Source organism: Humulus lupulus, chromosome 6, assembly GCF_963169125.1.
Source record: "Humulus lupulus chromosome 6, drHumLupu1.1, whole genome shotgun sequence".
Taxonomy (NCBI): Eukaryota; Viridiplantae; Streptophyta; class Magnoliopsida; order Rosales; family Cannabaceae; genus Humulus; species Humulus lupulus.
The window spans coordinates 195,783,105-195,790,388 of record NC_084798.1 but is presented as its reverse complement, the minus strand read 5'-3'; the positions used below and the strand labels follow the sequence as shown (position 1 = coordinate 195,790,388).

Genomic DNA, 7,284 nt, shown 5'->3' with positions numbered 1-7,284 from the left:
ACTTCTAATGATACTATACCTAGTGATCCCGAAAGCCTATCCAGTGAAAACTTATCCAACGATGATGATGGAGCATTTCCACATTTGATGGTTCAACCTACAGAATCAAACTCACAGACCGAACCAATTATCACAAGTGAAGACGAAAGTGGAAATGAATCAACAACACCACATGTTCCCCAACAATGAAAGAGTAAAAGTTCAAACTTTCAAAATTTTACTTTAGATGACCTCCCTCCATCAAAATGGTGTGAAAGGTTCCAAGAATTTCAGGCTTAGCTTAGCCTAGAACCACAAAGACCAGAAGCACAGCAGAAATGGTTCTCCTCAACTTTGTCTCTCGTTTTACAGGCACCCTATAAGACTGGTGGACAAGTCTGGGCGATTACAGACAGATGACGCTCTTACAACTTCCATCTACCACCAATGCCCTGACCTATCTGTATATTGAATTATGTGGACAGGATGCTCAAATCACTGAAAGACTACGCGCCGAATTCTTCAAACTAAAATGTTGTTCAATGGATAAGAAGGATTTGGATAAGCATTACAAAAATATGACTCAACGATTCTACCAAATAAGTGGAATTAATGATCCAAATCTAAAACAAGCTTCCTCTCTTCCATACCAGAACCACTAGGAGAAGAAACCTTCAGACTTCTCTCGGGAACAGGAATAACCCTAGCTGATGCTACGATTGGAGAAATCTATCAGCTAGTTTTTAAAAGCATTAGAAAAAATGTGCTCTCAGCACAAGTTTATCCAAGAATTCATGAAACAATCCAAGAAGCTCGGAAATGTTTGCAGCCAAAAGGACTTGCGAATCAAATGTCCATCAGAATCAACATGTTCTTGTCTTCTAGAAAAAGGAAACACAACAAAAAGTTTAAAACCTTTAAGACCTTTAAATCCTCAAAGGAAAAAGGGCGTCGCTCGTTAAAATTTCTAAGGAGGAAGCGCTCTTTTAGGAAGATGTCCGACAGATGTTTCATCTGTGGCGACAAAGGACATTATGCCAAACAATGCCCCAAAGGGAAACTGCCAAATGGATCTCCCACATTCAACAAACAATTGGCATATCTCTCGTAGAAAATGACCTAGAATCCATCTTTTCTACTAATGACGAGATAAATCCAGAGTCCCTCTGTGCATTCAAACAACTGAAGGCTTCAGATGAATTCTACTACATGGCAACTATCAATACAATACAACCATCACTAATCATTTCCATGTAGATCCTCTCAACAATATATGTTCGACCAGTCAAAGTAGCAGCCTTCTTTGATATGGGAGCATCATACACCATGATGAACCCTGATGTTCTCTCTTCAGAATATTGGAGGAAAGAAAAACAATTCTTCCATGCTGCAAATGGAAGTATTTTCTGTACATAGCTCATTAGTAAACCAATTAAATTACAGTTCTTCCCAGGATGCTCTATCATTCATAGAGTAATTGGCTTGAAATTACCAAGGAACGATCTAATTATTACATTTGATGTCTACAGCAAGAAAAAGGGTTTACGAATCCTTCCTGGTGGCCTTGGCTACAAACAACATTTTGCTCCATGGGAATCCATACCAAACTATTTTCTCATGCCTCTTGATCCATTCTCCAAGGTCAGACAATGACTCATAGAAAATTCCTGTGCCACAAGTCATGTCGAGTTCATCCAAAAATATGAACGCCCTCTATGGAAAAATCAACATTTATTCATTAGTTTACCATTCAAGCTCAATGAAGACATTAACCCTACCAGGGCAAGTCACCCAAGCATGAACCTAGAGCATCAAAAAATGGCAACCGAGGAATGCAAAGAACTACAACAACAAGGATTGATCGAACCAACCACCTCTTCATGGGCATGCCATGCTTTCTACGTCAATAAGAGATTAGAACAGACTCGGGGAAAACAAAGGCTGATCATCAATTACAAGCCCTTGAACGAATTTTTGGCAGATGATAAATTCCTCCTACCAAATAAGAATTCCCTATTTTCAAGCTTGTCAAAGGGTCAAATATTTTCAAAATTTGATCTAAAGGCGCGATTTTGGCAGTTGGGTATCAAATGGGAAGATAGGCCCAAAACGGCCTTCTGCATTCCAAATCACCACTATCAGTGGACTGTCCTTCCCTTTGGTCTCAAAACAGCCCCATCACTGTTCCAAAAGGCCATGAATAAAATCTACGGCCCTGATCTACATTGATGATATATTGCTCTTCTCACAAGACGAACAAGCCCATCACAATCTACTAGCCCAGTTCATCTCTCTCACAGAAGCCCATGGGGTCATGTTATCCGAAAAGAAGATGATCATTGGACAAGCCCAAATTGAATTTCTGGGGATGAAGCTTATTAAAGGCCAATATGAAACCCAACCTCACATGGCCCAAGAATTACTGAAGTTTCCCGAAAAGGACTTCACAAAGGTCCAAATCTAACAGTTCTTAGGAATTGTATACTATTTACAGGATTTTTTCCCAAGATGACAAGACCACTCAGTGACATGCTTAAAAAGCAAACTCCACCATGGTCACAAGATCAAACTGTAGCAATCAAAAAACTAAAGGAGATAATGCAGACACTACCACCTTTGCGATTTCCTTTTGATGGAAAAAGAATCTTGCAAACAGACGCTAGTGATCGGTATTGGGGAGCTGTCCTAATTGAACAAGACAAGACATGGAAAAGAAAAATATGTGGATACAAGAGTGGCCACTTCAAAGACTCTCAGCTCCACTATCATTCTACCCTAAAAGAATTATTGATGATAAAGATGGGTATTACAAAATTTGAAGTCCATATGATAGGTCATCATTTCTTAGTAGAAACGGACTTTGTTGCCTCAAAAGGAACGATTGGTCTAAAAAAGAGAAAAACGACAAATGCCCAACTTTTGAGATTGGTAGTCTGGTTTGACAACTACTCTTTTGACATTAAACACATCCAAGGCAAAGACAATAATGTGGCTGATTTCTTATCCAGATTACCCCTTGCTATAAATCTAGCCTCAAGATACTCGCCAAGAACCATCCCCATCGTCATCCAAAAACCATCACATACTGTTCTATTCATACTCATGATGGCTTCTTCCTCTTCTGTCAAACATAATCAATATTTTCCCCGGGATGCAAAAAATATCCTTTCGATGACGTCCAACAAATCAGACAGAGAAAGAGCAACTCACAGAGTAATCTTTCTTCATAATTTTATGATTTCCAAACATGGACCTTCTATACAAAATGACTTTGGAATCCATCCAAAGTATCCATTTTCCCAAATCCTACCTCTTCGAGATGCTATCTTCACACCAAAACCAGTAGCTCACGTTTTTTGGTATTTGGTCAGTGTTTTTACCATAGTTGTCGAAGTACAAACTATGGCCTTGCACACATCCATAAAATCATTCTTGGACCAAGAAAGGTTCAAACCAGCTTACCAAGTCCAAATGGACATTCTGTCCTGGTTCGCTCCATTGGAAAAATGGAAAAAGGTCCTGTCGGTTGAATGGAAAAAGGTCCAGAATAAATGGCCCACTTTTATCTACCAACTAGGCCCAAATGTTGCCAACCTAATGAACTGCTATACAGTTCTCTTTCTTAGTCTTAATGCCCAACTTGATGCAGAACAGAATATAGTTATCAATCCAGCAATCGAATTCTACGGGTCAAAAGAAGAGTCACTATGTGGTCTTAGGGGCCAAGAATACATGGACATCCAAAAAAGTCTATTTGAGAAATATCTGACTATACCTCCTGAATTATGGCCCAAGCTAGAAGAAGACGCTCCTTGGGAGACGTTCCCTTCTGACTATACTTGCAAAATAACGAGGGCCCTTGAAGCCTTCCATATTTCAAAAAATGAAACAAATCAGGCCGCCAAACTCGAAGAAACTTTAGAGCAAAAATATACGTCACTATACAAATTAACCGACACTGAAGGGGTAATTTTGCAGAAAAGTAATTACTTTGAAGACTCTCAAGACCCATATGCTGACACTGTAGATATGCAAGATCCTTGTCTCTTCCAGTACAGAGGAAAAGAATGGAAGATGGGATATACAGACTACGACACTTGCCCTCCAGCTGGCAACGATCCAGACGAAGAAGAACTGACAGGATGGAACCCACTCCATGAGGACCCAACATATGACTCTAACTATGGGGCCAGCCATGAAACAATCTTTAAATAAATATTATGTCTTTTAGCCTTTGGTCAGGGAATCTTATCCCTTATCTTGTCTTTTTTACTTTTGTCGGGGAATCTTATCCCTTATCTTGTCTTTTTTACTTTATGCTTTGTTCAAGAAATCTTATCCCTTATCATGTCCCAACTATGGTTGGTTTTGACTAGGTTGGGTTAAGTTTGTATGCTTGAGCACATGGCTATATAAGGCCATCATCTCTCTTTGTGTAAGGCAGAGAATTACGAAGTAATAAAATATCAGAGTGTTTATTATAAAAAATGTCTTCTAAATCCTTCCTTCAGAGATTTCTCAAGTAGAGATAATATGCAATATGGATCATATCTGAAGGCAACTACAGCTATAAGTTTCTAGATTAACCTTCGAGTTAATTGATCTAGCAATCTATCCTTTATGATCGTAAGTCACGCAGTTTGGAGTGTAAGTCGTGCAGATCCATGTGAGAAATTGCTAAGTTTATTAATTCGTTTGTTTGTCTAACTAACTTATAGCAGGAACACCTTAATGGTAGATTACTTGCATCTTGTATGCTTAGCAAACCGTACTAGTAACCATTCATTAAAGATTCCTTACTTCAATATGTTACTGATTATTTGATTCATTATATATGATCTTAATTCTCTCGTACTAATACAAGATCATATTCTCATGAATGAATATGGAATTTTCTTGATATTAATATATAATTAATTCAAACAATAATTATAACATTCAAATATAATAAAATTGTACTTTTATTTAAAATCAATAAAATAACTTTACATGCTTTTAGGGCATTAATCCTAACAGTGGGTCCTCAATAGACTTGACCCCTTCACCTTGTTCATCCAATACACTGACACTGAAACAACTGTCACTAGCACGAGGGTAGGTTAAGGCTTTAAAGACATTAAAAAGTACCTCATCACCTTGTACTCTGAGCCTTAACTCACCCTTCTAAACATCAATCAAACCTACCCCGTGGCTAAAAACGGTCTTCACAATATAATAGGCACGTCCTCATCTTCCTCCATATCTAATACAATGAAATTCGATGGGAAGATGAATTTATCTACATTACTAGGACGTCCTCTAGAATCCCATGAGGATGCTTGATAGACATGTCCGCTAAGTGTAGTGGGGCGTGCTTCTCCTAACCGTAATCTCCAATAAAATGACAGTGGCATTAAATTGATACCGGCGCCTAAATCACAAAGAGCACTCTCACATTGAAAATTTCCGATGGTGCATGGGATAGTAAAATTGCCTGGATCCCTTAATTTATGAGGGAGCTTCCTCTATAAGATGGCGCTACACTCCTCTGTCAAAACCACTGTCTCAAAATCCTCCATTCTCCTTTTCTTGGATAATATATCCTTCACATAGCTGGGCATTTGCTCCAAAGCCTCAACGAATGGTATGTTGATGTGAAGTTTCTTAAACACCTCAAGAAACTTGGAGAACTGCTTATCGATATTCACTTTCCTAAACCTCTGAGGATACGGTAATTTAGGAGTAGGTTCCACAATCTCAACTTTTTTATTACCCTTTTTCTGAAGATCGTCAGTGACCCTCTTCTGCTTTGGTGTAGCTGCCTGTTGATCCTGAGTCTTCACCTCTTCCTCTAGAACTGAAACTGAAGGCCCCTCATAATTGGTCCCACTCCTTAAAGCAACTGCTTAACACTATTCTTTGGAGCTTACCTTTGTGGAACTAGGAAAATTCCCTTGCGATCTAGTAGAAAGTAACTTAGCCAATTGACCCATTTGTTTCTCCAAATTCCTGATAGAGGACCTTGTCTCTATCATGAATTGATTTAACTGGTCAGGTTGAGTTGTTGGTGGGTTCATTGGAGGATGTGGTGGTAGATGAGATGGGTGTGGGTTTGGATCATAGTATGGCCTAAGGTGAAGTCGATAGGTAAGTGAGGTGGGTGTTGAGGTTGATGCTATGGATACTGTAGTTGTAATCCTTGGTTATTTTTCCAAGACATGTTGGGATTCCAAGCAGGAGTATATGTATTTGAGTAGGGGTTGTTGGAAGGTCTTGGAAAGTTACCAATAGCATGTGCATGTTCCAAAGGAAAACTGTCCACACATGTTGAGCAACTAGCAGTGCTCGGGCATTACTCATAAGAATGAGGACCCTACAAATCTCACAACTAATAACATTCTGTACTTGCATTACTTGGGTGGCGAGATTATTCTGCTGCAATTGCTTGGTTAGAGATGCCATTTGAGTGATCAATAAAGCAATAAGATCGACCTCTAAGACTCCTGCCACCTTCTTATTCTCGCGCTCAGTGGGCCAATTGTAATTATTCATGGCCATCTCTTCCAGTAATTCATAAGCTTCTTTAGAACTTTTTCTCATAAACGCTCCACCCGATGCTGCATCAATAATGGTTCTTGTACTTCCCCCCAAACCATTGCAAAACGTGTGCACCACCAACCACTTCTCTATACCATGATGCGGGCACTTCCTTAGCAACTCTTTAAATTGTTCCCATGCATCATATAAGGACTCCCCATCAAACTGATAGAAGTTATTAATCTCTCCTCTATATCGAGCTGACTTCGCAGGGGGAAAATATTTAGCAAGGAATTTCTGAGCCAAGTCTTCCTAAGTGGCGATAGAGTTGGCTTGCAATGAGTTCAACCAACTCTTAGCTCTGTCTCTTAACGAAAATGGGAATAATCTTAATCTGACAACATTGTTACTCACCTCGTTCATTTTGAATGTTGCACACAGCTTTAAGAAGTTGGTGATGTGGAGATTCAGATCCTTATTTGGTAGTCCCCCGAATTGGACACAACTTTGTACCATCTGAATGATCAAGGGTTTTATCTCAAAATTGTTCGCCTCGATAGTAGGATGACGAATACTTGAATGTACCCCTGTAATAGTAGGGAGTACATAATCTCTCAATGGTGGGTCAGCCTCAGCTGCTGCGTTACCTGCATTACCCAGATTTGCATTGTTGTTGACACTGTTATTCGCATTCGCAACCATTATCTCTAACCTCTTCTATTTTCTATTCCTCTTACAAGTCTTCTCAATCTCAGGATCAACAGGCACTAGTGACACTGATCCTTGACG

General features: G+C 39.3%; 1 non-coding gene across 1 annotated transcript; it reads left to right on the top strand.

Annotated features, from left to right (window-relative positions):
• The first annotated feature begins 6,646 nt into the window (after positions 1–6,646).
• On the top strand, positions 6,647–6,751 carry LOC133787426 (small nucleolar RNA R71). Its single transcript, XR_009872449.1, has one exon. It is a non-coding gene; the product is annotated as a small nucleolar RNA R71 (small nucleolar RNA).
• The last annotated feature ends 533 nt before the right edge of the window (positions 6,752–7,284 follow it).